The sequence below is a fragment of the Camellia sinensis genome, chromosome 14 (genome assembly GCF_055761805.1).
Source record: "Camellia sinensis isolate YWXY chromosome 14, ASM5576180v1, whole genome shotgun sequence".
NCBI classification, from domain to species: domain Eukaryota; kingdom Viridiplantae; phylum Streptophyta; class Magnoliopsida; order Ericales; family Theaceae; genus Camellia; species Camellia sinensis.
In genome coordinates this window covers 51,047,542-51,067,063 of record NC_138974.1, presented here as the reverse complement: position 1 = coordinate 51,067,063, position 19,522 = coordinate 51,047,542, and the positions used below count along the sequence as shown (strand labels likewise).

Here is a 19,522-nt window from a genome sequence, read left to right as displayed (position 1 = left end):
TTCAAACATACAAGCCAGTCAAAAAGTAAGTCAAACATACAATTAAAAAGGTCATTTCTTAAATATATTAATTTTTTTTCACATTATAAAAAATTCAAAAGTCAAAAAAAAAAAAAAAGTCATTAGCCAAATCCAAAAAGAGATCTTAATAAGAAAAGAGAAATAACATTACTATTTTTCATGTTTTTTCACTAAAAAAAGTTAAGAAATTAAAAAAAAGGTTGAAAGTTACTCAAAGTTAAACAAATTCAAAAAATAATTCAAACACAACAGAAAGTCAAACATACACTTAAAAAGGTAATTTCTTAAATACAATAATTTTTTTCACATTATAAAAAAGTCAAAAAAATAAAAAGTTAAAGTCAAATCCGAAAAGAGATCTTAATAAGGAAAAATAAATAATATTTTTTTTTTCATTTACAACAAAGGGTTCCATATCTCTCATGTTTCTACTTCAAATCAGTTGGTCGATATTTTCACCAAATCTCTTTCAACTTAGAGGTTTTAGTACTTTTAATCTAAGCTTATGGCAGCCTCCTCTAAGCTTGAGGGGGCATGTTAAGCCACAGCTCAAACTAGAGGAGTCACAAGCCACAGAGTTACAAGTCAAGCTGTAGCAGTCTACAGAGCTGTAGCAGCAGTTACCAACCAAACAGTTACAGTTCAAGCAGCTCAAAGAGTTGGTCAAGCCACCTGCCGATGATGTGTAGAGGATGAGCACGTGTATGAATTTGAGGCAGTTACAATCCACTTGTGGTGGTTAGCTGAGTCTGTTAAATATGAACATAACCATTGTTAGTGAAGGGCCAAATGTATTGTTATTTAATTTTCTAAAAGTAGTGTTTTCGAAAAATATTCCCAAAACAAGCTTCAATGTTCTTAGAAAAATAAAAACAAAAAACCAGAAAATAAAAACACAACCAAAAACAAGTATGAGATATTTTCTCTTTCATCCATTCACTTCCACTTTTTAGAAAAAAAAAAAAAAAAAAAAAACTTCTTACATCCCAAATTATTACTCTTTTTCCTAATCCAGGTAATTTGTGATGTCTGAAGAGTATTTGAAAAGTTAATACATAAAATTTTATAATTTTTTAAAATTATTTCTTATAAATAACTATGAATGTAATCAAAATTGATAATGTGGGGATATATTTTCTGAATACCAACACGTGACATGTGACGCCGACGTGTCAGCCGAGGTGCCACGTGTCGTCATAGTTAAGCCGAGATGATCTCGGAGTTGCCGAGGTTATCCCCGAAGATATCGGAATCCGAGATAAGCAGATAAGGGACAAGAGTCCTAAGACAAAGAGGGGACTTAACCAAGATAAAACTCTTAAGGGAGTTTATCTTTATCTCTTAAAGAGTCCAGAGTAAATACTAAAATTGGAGTTCATAGAAGTCATACTTCTAGTAGGACTTGGATTGAGTATATTATAAAAGAGAGGCACCCCCGTGGGTCTAAGGTATGCAATTTATGTTTTGAGTATTAAGTCTTGCACTTGATTATCTTTGAGAGATATACTGACTTGATCGTCGGAGTGCCCCCGGGTGGAAGAACCACCGCCGGAGCCTTTTCTTTCTGTTTCAGGTTGCTGAAGCCATCTATTCTGCCCGTGCTCTCCAGTTGATCACTAAACAGGCAGTGTGGTCAGATTTTTACCCACACAGATAATACAAGGACAAACTTAAATTTTTTTTATTGCAACAATTAATGTTGAAATTTAATGCCTTTGAATTGCATTTAAGTATATGTATTAATTAAATTTTTTTTTTTGTTTTTTGGATTGGGATTACATGTCTGAGTTGTAATTTTCAAAAGGATTAACATTGGGAGACACAAGGAATCTAATTTAAAATGTGGGATCAATCAATCAATTATTTATATCATATAACCCCTCCATGCTTTCCATTTAGAATATGAAAGAAAAGGATAAGATATTAGTAGATATCAGATTCTCCATTTCCTTCCAAATTTTTCCATTGAATTGAAAACAGATTTTATAAAGGGTAAATTATACTGACACCCTGAGGTTTATTTTATTACAGTTTCTCTTCACTTTTTGGAAATTACATCTCCCCCTGAGCTTTAAAGTTTCATTACAGATTCCCCCTTCAACAATTTAATTTTTTTAAATATCAATTTTGCCCTCATTAGGTAAATTATATTGACACCCCTCACATTTTAAAAATTACAATTCCCACCCTAAGGTTTAAAGTAGCATTACCAATTGCCCACTTAATTAGTATTAGTTGGAAAAAAAATTCATTGAAAAAAAAAATTAATTGGAAAAAAAATTAATTGAAAATTTTTTTTGTTAGTAAAGTTTTTAAATTTTTGTTTAAAAACCAACGTAAGCTCATTTTTTAAATTTACATTTTTTCCTCAAATTTACAAACTGAGACAACTATTTATAAATCAAAAAAATTATCAAACAAGTTTTTATGACAGTTTTTAAAATTTTTGTAAATATAAATTGAAAACTGAAAACGAAATGGTTACCAAACAGGCTTGATAGTAAAAATGTCATAAAATTAACAAATAATTAAATAAGTTACCAATGTAAGAAATGACTTATCAAAAGATTCTTAGGCTATGTATGGTTTGATTTTTAGAAAAAAAATTTAAAAATTAAAAATTAATTTGGTTAAGAAATAAAAAATAAAAAATAATTATCATTTTAACTTTTGGGCAGGTTATATACATGCGTATGGTTGTTTCAATTTAATTTGTAGAAAATTATTTCTAACCACTCGAAAGATAAAAATTATATAAAAATGATAATTATTTTTTATTTCTTAACCAATTTTATTTTTAATTTTTTTTTTAAAAATTCTAAAAATCAAACCATACATAGCCTAAGAATCTTTTGATAAGTCATTTCTTACGTTGGTAACTTATTTAATTATTTGTTAATTTTACGATATTTTTACCATCAAGCCTGTTTGGTAACCATTTCGTTTTCAGTTTTCAATTTATATTTACAAAAAATTTAAAAATTGTTTTTTTTGTTTATAAATGATTGTCTCAATTTGTAAATTTGAGGAAAAAACGTAAATTCAAAAAATGAGCTTACGTTAGTTTTTAAACAGAAATTTAAAAACTTTACTAACAAAAAAAAATTTCAATTAATTTTTTTTTTCAATTAATTTTTTTTCCAATTAATTTTTTTTTCAATTAATTTTTTTTCCAACTAATACTAACTAAGGGGGCAATTAGTAATGCTACTTTAAACATTAGAGAGGGGATTGCAATTTTTTAAAATGTGAGGGGTGTCAATGTGATTTACCCAATGAGGGCAAAATTGGTATTTAAAAAAATTAAATTGCTGAAGGGAGGAATCTGTAATGAAACTTTAAGTCTTAAGGGAAGATGTAATTTTCAAAAGGTGAGAGAGAAAACTGTAATAAAATAAACTTCAGAGGTGTCAGTGTAATTTACCCTTTTCTAAACTAGTGTTAGATGGAGGAAGTTTCTTTCCTTCCATCTATCCAAACACATTATAAATGAGTGTTGTCCGATGGAAGATGTGTGGCTTGTTGTCAACGTAAAATGTCCATACTTTCTATTATTATTAAAAGATTCAGGGTTAGAAATGCTACATTTATTTAAAATTTTACTGACAATATTAATAAAAATATACATGTCTAAATATCATTAATGTTTAAATTTCATTATTTTTTACACACCAATCACATTTGATCTCTTATATGTTTAGTACGATTGTTAGTATATGTAGAATTATTTTAAAGAAATTGCTTATTAAGGTAACGAAATAAAATGGTGCAATTATTTCAGAATCTTTTGAACGAGAGAAAATAATGAAACATGGAACATATGTGATATGAGTAGCTACTTTCAATATTGACATTTTCATACCTATATTAATTGGGATAAGCTCCTCTTCCATACCTCATCTCTTTATACCTTTTCATACTCTTTTTATGAGTTTTAATTGGTGCCCACACTGATGATCCGAATCGTATATCTCGTAAGCCTGGCAATGAAGGTCATTCATTCAAAAAATCAACTTTATCAAAAAATTGTAAATACAATAATAAATCGCATTTTATTTTATAAAATAAATTGAAAATATAATTAAATTTAAACCATCTATTTTATAAAATAAAATGTGACTTGTTATCATATTTATAATTGTCTGATGAAACTAATTTTTTATATGAATAACTTTCATTATAAGACTTACGAGATAGATAATTCAAGTCATTAGTGCAAGTCCCAATTAAAACTCATGAAAAGATAAAATGGGAAGGGAAATGTATCCCATATTAATATACTTTTTTTTGGGAGGGGGGGCTCAATTCATTATGATATTTTTAGAACCTTTTTTTTTTAGATAAATATTTAGCTCATATAGCTAAGTTGGGTTGAGATGTTTTGTCCATTTAATTTTATGTGAATTGTTTGTGTATTTGGATAATGTATATTTTTTTATTACATAAAAATTGCAACTTGCAGCGAAGGATAGTAAAATATTGTTTGGAATTTTTATGCTTTCGTAAGGTCAAACTTAATAAATAATAACTTTTTAGGAATTAGAGAATTATATTTACTTCTTATTTAAAGGACACAAGATTTTTCATTTTTAAATTCTTATCCCTTGTCATAATACACTCTTAATCGTATAATTATATTTCAAAAATTTCAACACATCAGAAAGTATATTGAGATACGAAAATAATAATTTTTTTTTGGTGTGAATAAATGAATCCGTGAAGGGAATTTAGTACACCTATAAAAGGAGCAGCTATACTGTACAAAATTTGACGTTTGGTTGGCAAAATTCAAAACCCAACAGCCACTTCACAACAAATTGAGCTTAGTTGTATTACACTTCCAAAAAAAAATAAAAAAATGTAGACAATCGTTTACTTCTTCTTCTATTTTTTTTTTTTTTTTTTGGGGGGGGTTAAACAAGATATTATATAAGCGACAATCATTTGCTTCATGTGAAGGGGTAAAATTAGTCTTAGAAATACATTTAAAATATTGATATTGATGACAGTGATACAGTGTATGGTGGCCTCAACCATGTATGTAAATAACGGGTCCAGTCCAAGGTGCTCCTATAGATTGCAAAAGATAAACTAAAATAAAATTGGCCTCAAATTAAAAAAATGGGCCTTGGAAATTTAGATTTAAATTAATTAAAAATTTCAGTTGAAAAACTAGTGGAATATCACTAATACTGAGTTTGTTGACTATTGTCAAGCCAAATCTTTAGCAACGAGGTTAAATTAAATTCATGTGCTATCAGCAGAGAGAAGAAACATAATCGAGGCCTCATTTGAGAAGTTGATTATTTTGGTAAGTTATTTTAGTTTTTAGCTATTTTAGTAAGTTAAATTTTTTGTGTTTTGAAAAGATAGTCGGATTTTTTTGTGATTGAATGTGATGTTTTGTTTTATTAACTATTTTAATATATTTTGTCTTTTTATGAATTTTAACCTAAAAAAAGTCAAAATTTTACTTCCCAAACAGGGCCTGAAGGAGAAATTGTTTGATGGTCATGGAGTATTGTGTACTGTTGTATCCTTAAAAGAGACAAACTGATAGTGAGACCCATTATTTTAGTTAATAATATTTAAATTATGACACCACCTAGATTTATCTTAAGAACAAATTATAATTTCTCGTATTTAAGGACATAATCAAAGGAAGAACCTTTAAAAAATGGATTAAATAATCACTGATGGAGGAGGTCGGTCGGTCGGAGCAAAAACACTCCCTTTCGGCGGACCGACACTAACTAAAACTTTATACTGACAAAGATGTTTCGTGTTTTAAGCATGAAATTTTTATGCCTCAAAAGTCTCCAACCCAATTCACTGTTTAGGCTTAGTAATAACTAAAGGAAAATATTTGAAACTTCTGTTTTTTTTTATTATAAATAATTTAATTTATAATAATATTGTAGGATAGGTGTTAATCTTTTGATTTGTTAAACGCTTAATCATATAAAAATTAACTCATTTATCACGTTGTTTCTAAACCTCTTAATAGTAATTAAAATGGTGAAATTTAACATAGTTTTATCAAAATTATTTTTTAAGTTGGTTCATTGTAAAAAAAGCTTTTTTTTACTATACTTTTTCAATGGTTTCCATTTTATTTTAATTTCTCATGTTAGTTTGAGTTTTACTAATGATAATTCAAACTGTTATTACATTTTCTATTAATTTTTGTTTATTAAAAAATATGTAGTCATGATTATCTTTGTTGATATATCAAATTTGACTCAAAATTTAACACAACATTAAGAAAAACATTCGAATCAAGTAATCCCCGTAAAAGTCCAAAAAAATAAAATAATAATAATAATCCAGGTAGAGTGTACCCACATCAAAATTTGTGTTCAAAGCTTGCACCACGAAATGATATGATGGCCATGTCTAGTGCAAATAGGCCTTCTTGCTGGTCCCCAATTTGGACCGCGACTACACAGTCCAGAGCCACTCTCTCTGTCTCTCTTTGGTTTCATTGCTTTTGCTTGGAGAGCATCTTTGTTTTAGGTATCTATACACTCACGTCCTAATAATAAAGTTGCTCAAGAATATTCTCAAAACTGGTCATTATTCATCTGAAAGCAGGCATAACAAATATATATATATATATATATATATTTTTTTTTTCAGCAATGACGGTATCTAGATTAACTTACATGCATTTTGACTAATTCTTACCTCGGTCTGATCAAAGACAGGCTATTTACACCAAGACTAAGAAATTCACCAGAAATTATAATATCTCTTTCTACCATCCAAAAATAATTGAGAAAGTGAATTCATAGGAGAAATTTCTTTACATGTACAAAATTCAATTATCGTTGGATACAATTCTTTCATATAAGTGAGACCCACATCTTTAATTAGTCTTGTGTGATAGAATTTTGTGTAAGATACCTAAAATTTGATGGACAAATTGTTTTCAAAAATTATTTTTAAGAAAGTTTTCAAAAAAGCAATTTTAAGAAACAGATTTACAATTTTTTTGAATTTTCGAAAACTATTTTTACACGTAAATGAAGACAAGAATTATTTTCAAATATTTTACTTTTTTTATTCTAAAAATATGCAAAAGAAGAAATTTGGAAAAAGGGCCAATGGCTATCTTTTATTTGATGGTTCCTCCTTCACTTTGTTCCGAAAGTATCCAAAGAGATTGCCTTTTTTTCTTAATTAATTGTTTGTTGGCCACAACAACTAACTTATCTTCAATGATATGGAGGATAAGTTAAAATTTTGAAATGCCACAATAATAAAATGGATATGTAAGGCATCTAAGCTTTGTACTTCCAACAAAAGGATTAACATAGTTGAACTTAGCATTGATTTTTTTATTTTTAAATAAAAAAAGACTCGTTTATTCTTACTTTCGGTGGTTGCGATTTCATTTAATTTTTTTTTCTCACTTGTCTTTGTTTAATGTGATTTGCCTCCATGATCCACAAACATGGCTTCTATTATCTTTCTATATTAAAAAAAATAATGCTGGTATTCAAAAAAATAAAATATTTTAAAAAATGTACAAAATTTAAATATATGACAAATTTAAATTTGGTGTGGTCCACTGCATGAAGAATGAATTTAATCTAAACGTTTCAAATTTTAAATAATTTTTTGAGAAATTTTTTTTAGTGTGTATATAGTGGATTCAAAAAGAAGGCGGCAATGATAGCTAAAGATTTTTCATATCCAGTGATATAGATTTTTTTTAATTTTCTAATAACTAGATTGCTTGAAATCAATAAACAAAGCACAATTACTTAACTGAAAATAATTTCTACCTTGAACCTATTAAAAACATATTATATTTTGAATATGATTTTAAATTTTTTTTTGTCTATTTCTTAAATCCACCCATCACATAAACAATCAGACGATATTGTAAAGCGGCCCAATCAAGCACGATTAATTAAATAATACTACGCATGCTTAACAAATAGCCCTTAAATTTAGAGATTAATAATAATAATAACCCCTTCTCGCTTTCAATTTCACTAGCTTAGCTTTCGCGGATACTTCTAAATTAATCTTGGGATTAAACAATAGGGATTATAGATGTTTTGAGTCACTATCAGTATCAAAGGTTGGTGTGGACCAAAAGCAAAGTCCCTAACCAAGTTGCGAAGATCACCAGAATTTTCAAAGATCTACAACACTAGCTTTAACATTGATTTTCGGCTGTGGAATATATTCTAGCTATATATCTCAAGTAATAGTTAAGGCGGAGCTTAAGGATCTTAGTTGACTTCACTGTTGAGAAAATTGTTGGTGTCGAATGGGACTCGAAAGGTCATTAGGCAGGATAGTTATGAAAATGTAGTTTTTGTCATGTGCATGAGAAGTTATTCGCTCTTAATCGTTGATCGTTGTGTAATCAACAGTTAATATGTAAAGCATGATATGCTGAATACTGTAGTACGTAATTTTTGCACCGAATTATTACTTGAAATGATGAAAATTATATTTATTGTCCAAGTTCATTGATTCAAAATATAAAAATAAGCATACTGTAATATGTAAATCATGTAATGTTTATCTCGTACAACCGACACTGATTTAGTCAAATGTGGTGGCTTCAATACACTATCTAATGTGCCTAAAGCTATTATGACATGTAATATAGTGATATGATCACATGAGATCAAAACGTGAAATTCAACCATCCTAATAAAGTTTGTTTGTTTGTTTTGTTTTTGTTTTTTTTTTTTTTCATTTTTTTTATTTTAAATGTGAGTTGAATGTAATCCAATTTGACCCAGACCAACCAAGGAGCTTTCTTGGGATTAAACTTTTGCACATATTTAATTAATTTCAGTTCACTTAGAACAGTTTTTCTATGAAGAAGTTAATAACAAAAATAGAAAAAATAAAATAAAATAAAATTGAGTATAATAGTAAAAGTAAAATTATTGTACATAATGTTATTGATCAACAAAAAATTAAAAATAAAATTAATGGGTGGTTTGGGATAATCTAAATAAGTGTACTTTTTGACTTTTTATGAAATATGGGTTGAGTTTGAAGTGATGTGTTAGAGAGGTGATGTGACTTAAATAAGATGATGTAACTTAAATAAGATGATATGACTTAAATAATATAGTGACTTTTTGATTTTTTGACTTTTTTAGGGCATGACAAACAAGGCCTAAATGAACAAGTTCAATCTCTTACTAATCATATTTTGATCTGCAAATTAAGGCATAGAGTTGGGGGAGTAATTATTCAGTAATTCGGAGTATAGGCACGTGATATTCTATAACATTGTGATTGGTAGAGAAAGTGGGTAGGTGAGATATTGTATTAGTGATTAGAGAACATGAGAAACATATTGAATGCTAATTGATTAAGGAGTATATACACGTTATACTCCTTAACATTGAATAATTTCCGAATGTGGAGTGTGTTAGTGGCACAATTGTTTATTGCGTGCCAAAATCTTTGGACATAATTCTTGTACAGAAACTCCACCCTACGGGTTGAAGAATAGCCCCAACTTTTTTACCCATTTGTGGAACCCAATCCACGTCTTGTGGCCATCACCAACCCAGCCTGACATTACATTCTCTTCCAAATTGGTTTTCTTTTTCGGCAATGCTAGGTAGCTCAAATTTTTGTGGCTCAAATGGCTCAAATCTGTCAAAACGACGTCGTTTTGACAGATTTTGAGTGTAAAACGACGTCGTTTTGGCAGATTTGAGCCATTTGAGCCACAAAAATTTGAGCTACCAAATATTTTCCTTTCTTTTTTTAGCAACTCGCATTAATAATTTTTTATTTTTTACGAAAATATATGTAAAAATATAGAGACAGTAATGTGATAATTTATAATAATTTTTTACTTTTTGACTAAAACATGTAATTACCAAACAAGGTCTCATAGTAATTACCCCAAAAAAATTGGCACTCATGTACTTATTTAGATAAGTGTATTTATTTAGGTCATATCATCTCTCTATTTTTTTTTAATATTTTTCGTAAAAAATCACAAAATATATACTTAATTAGATCATCTCAAATATCCCAAGTTTGATTTTACTCATCAGTAATACTATCAATCTGGACTTAACTACCTAGAAATTATTTAAAATTGTCATTTTATGGTTCAAATTTATTTATAAACTTCATATTACACAAATTTAATTTTTACCACACAACCACCCACCCAAACTGGGTCGGTAAGTCCATATTCCAAACTTTGCAAATTAGGGGTGAGCAGCGGATATATCGATTCGTCCAAACCGACCGAACCGAACCCATCTGCTGCATTTTGAACGGATGCGTGATGACGACCAAACGGTTGCGGATTGATTTTTTTTCAATTCGCCTAGTTTTGAATGGAAGGTGGATTTGAGGTTCATTTGGCCGTAACCAAACCGCTAAATCGCGAGCATCCCTAGTAATTTGTAAGACTTTGTATTTTCAATTTGTTTAGATATTCTGTTTGTGTTTTCAATTGAAAAAGAATTTAAATATTCTGTTAAAAAAAAGTTTTCCACTTGAACATATTTTTTGAATTGAAAAAAAAAATGTATTATCTATATAACAAAACAAGGGTGTTGATGGGATATTTGTCTTAGGTGACATACAAATTAATGGTTGAGAATACACTTCTTGGCATACATTTCAAGGGTTGAGATCACACTTTTTTTTTTTTTTTTTTTCTTTCTCTCTCAGGCTTTGCTTTTCCAGGTTTCAAATTTCAAACATTTCAAGGGTTTGATGCCTCTCTTTCTTCCCCATTCTAGGTTTCAACGTTCTCTTCCCCATTCTAGGTTTCAACGTTCTCTTTCCCATTCCTCCCCTCTCTGTCTCACACACAGTCAAACATGCTCTTTGGTTCTCTCTCTTCTACCCGATCTCCCCCCATCCGAGCCCATCCAATGCGGATACCCAACCCCAACCCCAACTGTAACCCCCTATTCATTCTCCATTTTGCCCATTGCAACCCCGATCACTCCATTCAATCGTTCAAAGTCGAGCAAGTCGTCTTCGATCAAATGGTGGGCTTTGCAAGTCGTCTTCGACCAAGTCAACCTATTACAATAGGTGAGACTGATTTCAATTTCAGATTTTCTTCAATTTCTTCCAACAAAACACTATTTCTCTCCTCAGTTAGATATAAGGGCCAACTATTCCTTTTTCATTTTTGAAACCTTCGAACTCAACCAACTGTATGAATCTCTTCATCTTCTATGTTTTGCAAATCACGCTGGAGAACCCACTATGTTATGAAGGTAACGATCTAATTGAAATTTTGAGTTCCATTTAATTGAAATTTTGTGTTGTGGTTATGAGTTATGTTTCTACATAATGTGCTTAACCCATGTGTTTCTAATTATTTTTTTTTAAACATTTATTATCAGCAGGTGCATATTGTTTTTGATCTATTGTTAAACTAACTTGCAGGTTCAGATTTCGGAGATTGTTGTAGAGCTATTGGTGTTTCTAATTTTTTTATTTTATATCTTTTTTAACATTTATTATCATCATTGTGTATGTATATTGTTTTAGATCTATTGTTAAACTAACTTGCAGGTTGGGATTTTGGAGATTGTTGTAGAGCTATTGATATATCCATGAGCTTATAGTAATTATTATTTTTTCAAGTCATGATGTAGTGTTGATAACTGGCTCGGTTATTGTGTTTTATGTTTTATTTATTTTAATTATGGAATCAGGAGTGTCACAGGCCTTCAATTATGTTTTCATTGTGTTTTTCCCTTTCTCAGATGCACATGTTTCTCTTCCTAATCCTAGGTTTTAATTTTTGCATCGGAGAATTTGTTTCCTTTTTTCAATTGTCATTTTCTGACTTTGAAGATATTCCAGCCGCAGAGTATGGACATCTGTAGGGCTTTGTTTCCTTTCTATTGTCTTTTTCACTTTGATGACCTACGAAGGCCATATGAGCCTCGATAGGGCTTTGTAAGGTTTATCAGTTAATTCAAACTTAAAATATTTGGTTTTTGTGTCACTTTTGCTCCTATTTTGTGTAATTGTGTCATATTCTTTGATCATAATATAAATGGAAAGGAAAATAGATTATTCCTTATTTTCTCAATTATTTTCTCTCTCCATGCCTCTATATGTGTCAAGGTATGTTTCTATATCTACTTTCTCGATTAGCTTTTATTTTTTGTTGTATTGTGCATCACTGTGAATAGCAGTAGCTTGGTCAGTTTCTTTCGATCTGTGTAAATAATTTTCAATTATTATTCTAAATTATTGAACTGAAATAAGTGAATTGCAATGGTAAATCATTCATTTGTATTTAAGAAGATTGGGCAAATTTTTATGTTCTTTTTTTTAGGAAAAAAAATTGTGTTAGTTTTTTCAAGTGTTTTTGGTATTGATTTAGTTATTTATTTATCTATCTATTTTATAGCTTTAATTGTGATTGATTCTTACAATTTGTATTTGAAGCATTTCTTTCAATTTGCTTAATAGGTTCACATTAGAGAGCTTGATAAAAAAGTGAAACTTATTAAGAATCTCTTGTATCCAAACATTGTGATTGGAATTTGATTACATTTATATGTTCTCATTACCTAAAAATTTGGTAGGCTCACATTAATTTAATTTTATTTTTTTCAATTTAATTCTACATTGATTCATTTAACACTTTGTTTTTTTATTGACAAATAATATCATTTTATCAACAATCCCATGATTCTTTGATTTTGAAGACCATTAAAGCCTCGATAGAGCTGACTCTGTGTGTGTGTGTGTGTGTGTTTTTTTTTTGTTGACTTAAATGTACTATGTAATTTCTTTCGTTTTGTATGCCATTTGTGAGAGAATTTGTACAACCATGACCATATCCATTTGTAAATGGGTTAAAGAAAGGTAGAGATTGGTTTTTCAGGTCTAACATTATCATCCAAATTCAAAATAATATGTATAATTTTTTAGTAGAGGGATAATTCTTCTACTTTCTCCACTTTTTCTTCTTCTTTTTTTTTTTTTTTTTTTTTGTCTCATGCGCAAAATCAGCAACCACCTCAAACTAAAATCCTATTGTTGAGTTGGCTTTAAAATGAAGTGCTAACCACCCTCTTCCGATTTTTTACGATCTACTCTAGCCTTGCTCGATCTCCCCCCCCCCCCCTCTAGAGCTCCAACTCCTTCTGCCCAATCCCTAACTCACTCCCCCTTCTCTCAAGCACAATTTTTGTTCTTTATAGTATCATTGTTTGTATAATTTTGAATATTTTTTACATGGTTCATTAAATATGTTTGTATTTTTTTTAACCATTCCCATTACTGATATAATTTTTTATCAATTTTTTTATTTAATTTGTATTATAGGAGAATTTGTAATGTCCCTTGGTTCTTCGAGTGTAGAATGGTGAAGCTATGTCAAAGGTATGAAAATTTGGTATGGATTTTTTCTAAATCAATTTCTGTCATTTGATTTCTTCTTGCTTTAAGAATAACAATTTTTGGTGTTTCTAATATAATCACTATTTGTAAGAATATTTTTTATGTGATTCATGATTTTTTGAATTTTTTCTAAATCTATTTCTGAAATTTGATTTTTTCTTGCTAAAGGTCAACAATTTTTTAGGTTTCTAATATAATCACTATTTGTAAGAACATTTTTTATGTGATTCATTATTTTTTTTCCTATGTATTTTTATTTTTTATTTTATCATTTGAATTCTCGTGAAATATGTTTGTATATTTGAGGTTCATGTAATTTTAAAAGCATTATAACAAGAAGAGGACTCATAATTTGAGGTTCACGTAATTTTTTTTAAAGCATTCATGTAATTTTTTTTTAGCAACTCCTGTACTATTGTTTATTTCCTAACTACATTTTTTGTTATTTCGGCCAATAATTCCCAAGCCTATTTCCTGCACATTTTCACATTCAGAAACTATTGTACATGGTTTTCTAAAATAGAATCCCCTTTAGATGATTTTTTGCGTTATTTTGCAGGAAATAATTTAAGTAATTCTGATTATGCTTTTATGAGATCATCCAAATAATTGAAGGTATTCATTGATATCTACTTTTCATATTATGCCTACTCAATCATTATTTTTGTTCGTTGTTGATTTTGATGTTTTTGATTTTTTGTTAGTTGGTGCGCTTTTAAATTTCTTTAGCACATTAGCTGGTTTACTTTGGTTTGACTGAATTTCTATCTTTATGAATTTGGTAAGTTGTTGGTGAGGTAGAGAGGGTGTGCGATAGGGGAGGGAAAGACAAATAAGGCGGTGGCAATGCAATGGGGGAATAAATTTGAAAAAAAACAAATATGTAGTTTCAGAGAAAATTCTATATAACAAGGAAGGATAGTATTTGATCCAATGGCTAGGATTGCTTCTCCCTTTCATCTACTGTCCATTTCCAACACTGATTTTGAAAATGTATTTGTGCTATGTGGCAATTTGGATGGTCTAGATTAATTTAATCTAGTGGTCTATTTTTTAACACTTCACCCATCTCAGATTCTAGATATCTCTCAACCCCTCCTCAGCTTTGCCCATTTCTCCTGAGCTTTTCCTTTTTTGGTTTTTTTCTTTTCCCATTATGCCAACTAGTAGATCTCTAAAAACATTTCTATCTTCAACTCAAGCTGTGATGAGATCCTTAGGTGCCTTTGTTTTCTAATTTGATTTTGATTTGGTGTTTGTTTACAATTCTATTTTGGATTTCTTTTTAAACATATGTATATTTGCATAACAAATTAGGGGGCAAATTGTTATGAAAATATAAACCTTAGGGTGTAATTTGTTATGAAAATATAAATCTCAGGAGGGTATCTGTAATTTCTAAAATCTCAAGGGGGTATCTATAATTTAGCTAAACCTCGAGGGAGGTATATGTAATTTGCCCTAATTTTAAAAGAGGTTCAACAACCTTCAAAGTGTTGACATCGTAGTTTTTTTTAGTCCCAGGATGGTTCTTGAATAAATTTTTTATCAACTGGTATGGTTCTTGAATTATTTATTTACTTATTTAACAATTAAAATATTAGTATGATTCAAGACTATAAAACACTTGATGCTTCATAATATTAGTATTGTTGTTAAACTTTTAGTTTTGTCAAGTATATGTGGCTCATAAGCTGTTTTTTTGGCTTATTACGAAAAAATGTACAGAAAGTAGAGAGGTTATGTGACCACAATATAAGCCAATAAGTCAATGTTTTGGTTGATCCAGATGTTTTGACTTTTTTAGATTTTGTGAATGATTTGATTTCTTAACTTTGTTATCCCTTTGGGGGGCTGAATTTTTGTGTTCTTTGCATCATCTTGATACTTTTTAATAAAGTCTACTTATTTATGAAGAAAAAAAAATTTATGTTGAAAACTCCTCATGTTTGAATAATTGAATGCAACATTGTGGGCTTTTCTTAATTCTGACACTAATACATACTTAGGAATGTAGTAATAGGTGTAATATCAGTTTTGCCATGGACTACTAGATTTGTCATGTTCATCAAAAACAAAGAATTTAAAGTGTTGACATCGTAGTTTTTTTTAGTCTCAGGATGGTTTTTGAATAAAATTCTTATCAACTGATATGGTTTTTGAAGCATTTTTATTTATTTAACAATTAAAATATTAGTATGTTTCAAGATTACAAAGCACTTGATGCTTCATAATATTAGTATTGTTGTTAAACTTTTATTTGATGTTACCGGTAGGTTGTGTTGTGTCAAGTTTCTATTGTTATGCTTCTAATTATGTCGAAAGCTCCTCATGTTTGAATAATTGAATGCAACATTGTGGTCTTAATTCCGACATTGATGCATACTTAGGAATGTAATGTTGGAACAATCTTCTGTGTAAATAAAATAAACTGAAAAAAAAAATTCAAACAAAATAAAATAAACTTATAGAAATTATTTTGTTGAACCGAATCAATAATTAAAGACCAAGTCGAGTGTGTGACACTCTGTCCTTAAAACAGATTCGTCCCGTTACGGTGCTTACGGTTGAGTGGCGTCTATCTCCCAGAATACAATGATCTTAACCAATTTGTAGTAGCACTCCAAAACAAATTGTTCGGCGAACCAAACCTGTGATCTAACTCTCTGAATATTTATTCTAAAACTAATATATGAAGAATAAATGCACTAGAACAAAATGGACAGCAAAGAGACAAAAATTTCATACTGAATTTTCAGATTTTCTAGACTGCAGGAAAAGGATTAGTATTTATAGGCAACTACAGTGGTCCGAACAGGTGCAACCTGTTTTAAACAGATGCAGACCGTTTGCTTTTAAACACATTTATTCTAACATTTGAAAAGGTAACCGTTGGAATAAATTATCAAACCTTTTGTTTTGACAAGTGTATTCGTTGCAAACAAAAGAACTGATTGAACCTTTTATTATTAAACTATTTGGATAATTTAATAAATGAAGGAAGAGGTACAAATTTTAGGAAACCACTTAGGAACCCAAAATTTGAATTTAGAATTAAATTAAATTCCCACAATTACAAACTTTAGGCAACCACTTAGGAATCCAAAATTTGAATTTAGAATTAAATTAAATTCCCACAATGATTTTTATTGAAAAAATTCAAATGAATTTTATCTAAAAAATTAATGTTAGACCCAAAAACGACGTTAACTTCACATTCACTCATAAATGGTTTTGACGTTCCGTCTTCACCTTGTGACTTGCCGCGCGGCAAGGAACACTTCACCTCTTCGGACTCACCTCAAAAGATGTTTGGAGCCCACTCAAATTTGGGCTAAAAAATATGCCTATATTAAACCATTTTTCCAACATGTAATAGGTGTAATATCAGTTTTGTCATGGATTACTAGATTTGTTATGTTCATCAAAAACAAAGGATTTAAATTTGTTCTTGCTTGCAGATTTTTTTTTTTTTTTTTTTTTTTTTTTTTTTTTTTTTTTAGGTTTGCATATTCCGAATTTTTCTTCCAATGAAAAGTTGGATAAGTGAATATTGACCCAAGGGCACAACATGATGGTGGCTTTGATGGTGGCTTAGTTTAAATACGTTTGTAATTTCTAAACATATTTTCTTTTAATGGGATTAAGTGAGAAACAAGGGATAATGTACTATTAATGATTGTGCAAGATCTTAGATTTTAAAGATTCAAGTAGTCTCATCACTGTCTAATGAAATCATGTATAATGCAGTCAATAATTTTGTTTAATTAACTATTACTTCAATGCCTATATATTTATTTAACATGCTTACTTAAATTAACTTTTCTTATGTGGCATTATGTGAACATACTGTAAAGGTTCTTCAAATCAAGGAGGTTGAATTAATTAAACCAATCTTTTATAATACTAATTCACATATTGTAGTGATGGATGCATTTGGTAATTCTCCAAGGCATTTGGAAGCATTGTTCTTTTTTTAACACTACATAGAGGGAAGTGTAGTACTTTATATTGCTTTTCCTATTTAGTTCTATGATACTCCATTGCAACTCAATGCAAAGGTGAGGAACCTTGACTAGGTGTTCTATCTTTTTAGTTTTAATACAATAGTTTGTTTTGCCTCTTAACTTTTGTCGGTAATAGTCAGTTTGGATTGTTTGGATTTTCTCAAGTGTTACATTGTTTTAATGGTAATTTTTTTTTTAAACATATTTTTTTTTAGCCTTCTATGAGGAATCATGTATTTTGATCATGAAAAAATTGTTGAAGTGTGAATATGATAATTGCTGGTATTTAGTTTAATAATTGCAGGTAAATTGGGAAAGACACTGGTGCTTTTATCAAGAAGAGTTATGTTAGAAAAAAAATTTTGTTCAATTTTTCTTAATTCATAATTATTGGTTTTCCTCTTTCTCATAAATATTTTGAATGAGTTTTCCTGTTATGATTTCTTTTGGTTGATTTTTTAAAGTCAAATTCAAGTGTTGGAGTGATTTTGTTACAAGTGATTGATTAACATTAGAAACGTTGTGGTTGTGTTACTTTTTTCTATGTGTGTTAATGATTGGTCTTTCATTCTTGACTGGATGATTAATTTTTTTTGTTTTTTAATAAGCTATAATGATTATTATTTTGTACCAAAATGTTCATTCACCATTCTTCTTTTGCGTGAAGTATGTCATTTTGAATTGATTTGTTATAATTGAGTTCTATAGCGCAGTGAAATTATTGTCGTTTTGAATTGATTTATTTTAATTGAGTTCTATAGTGCAATGAAATTATTTTCATTCTAAATTGATTTATTTTAATCGTTTTTTAGAGTGTGAAGTACCACAAAAATTGTTGAGAGTGCCTTTAGGCACGAGTTATAAATTTTTATTTTTTTATTCTACATTTTACTATTTTGATTTGCAATTTTACTGAACATTATAAATTTTAAATGTTTATTCCTTAATTTGTATTAAGGTTAGGGGGAGTTGTTATTTTAATTGAGTTTCATAGAGCGTGTCGTATAAGTAAAATTGTTGAAAATTCTTTAAGAAGAATAAAAAAATGCTACAAACTCCACAAATTTTAACATAATACGTATAAATTACAACTGTATTTTGATTACACTGTGCCTTTAGGCACGGGCATACACTGGTTTATCTATATTTTTTGGTTTTTAAATCTAATTCTAAAATAATAAATAAAAAAGATGATATATGCTGGTTGGTTTTTGTTTTCAAAAATAGATATAGATACAAAATAGATGCATACAATCTCTACTACTGTTCTATTCATAATTTTGGTGATTTGAATTGTTTTTATATTTTAATAACCACATATTGTAATACTTTATGTGGATGATGTATGTTGTAATTATAATATGTGAATGAGGCATGCAGTGATTATAATATTCTAAAGTTTCAAACTTTCTTTCTTTAGATGAGGCATGCAGTGATTGTAATATTTTTTTAAGTCATTGACTGTAATATATATATATATATATTTTTTTTGAGGAAGTACACAAGTTGAATTATGTTCAAAATTTATAAAATTTTAAACCGCCAAACTGATTTGCATCCATCCGTCAATCCGCTCAATCCATATCCACCAAATTAGCAGACGGATACAAATTGATTTTCTCTAATTCGTCAATTTGGCGGACGAATGACAGATTGGAAGTTTCATAGCCGCAACCGACCCGCACCCACCCCTATTGCCAATGGATGTGTCCACGTCCAAGCACAACACATTTTTTGATTGACTTAACTAGTTGGACTCCCCATTTTACATGTGTCCATCGCTCCCTAAATGGAGTTCATTATATTATCTAAATCAATTACAAAATATATTTTATTCACACACTCACATGTTCGAACAAAATAATTTTCGATTTTAGTAGTAGTATTATTGCTACTGCAGTGTAATCGTTAGTTTGATGTAAACTTATAGTTATGTATTGTTAAATTTTTTTATATAATTAAATATTTACTTTGTTAAAATCAATATTGGGAGAAAAAAAATAATTCGACAAATAAATATTCAACATAAAAAATTAAAATTTTATGTTTCTAGTCTGTGTTTGGATCGAACTCTTTAAAGGCATAAATTAGACGTTTAAGTA

The 19,522-nt window shown here is 29.2% G+C and overlaps 1 long non-coding RNA gene across 1 annotated transcript; it reads right to left on the bottom strand.

The window, feature by feature from the left end:
* Positions 1-301: 301 nt before the first annotated feature.
* On the bottom strand, positions 302-4,375 carry LOC114317930 (uncharacterized). The gene is made up of 2 exons (XR_003648814.2): positions 3,884-4,375; positions 302-770 (listed from the first exon to the last, which is right to left on the bottom strand). It is a non-coding gene; the product is annotated as an uncharacterized LOC114317930 (long non-coding RNA).
* Between the last annotated feature and the right edge of the window lie 15,147 nt (positions 4,376-19,522).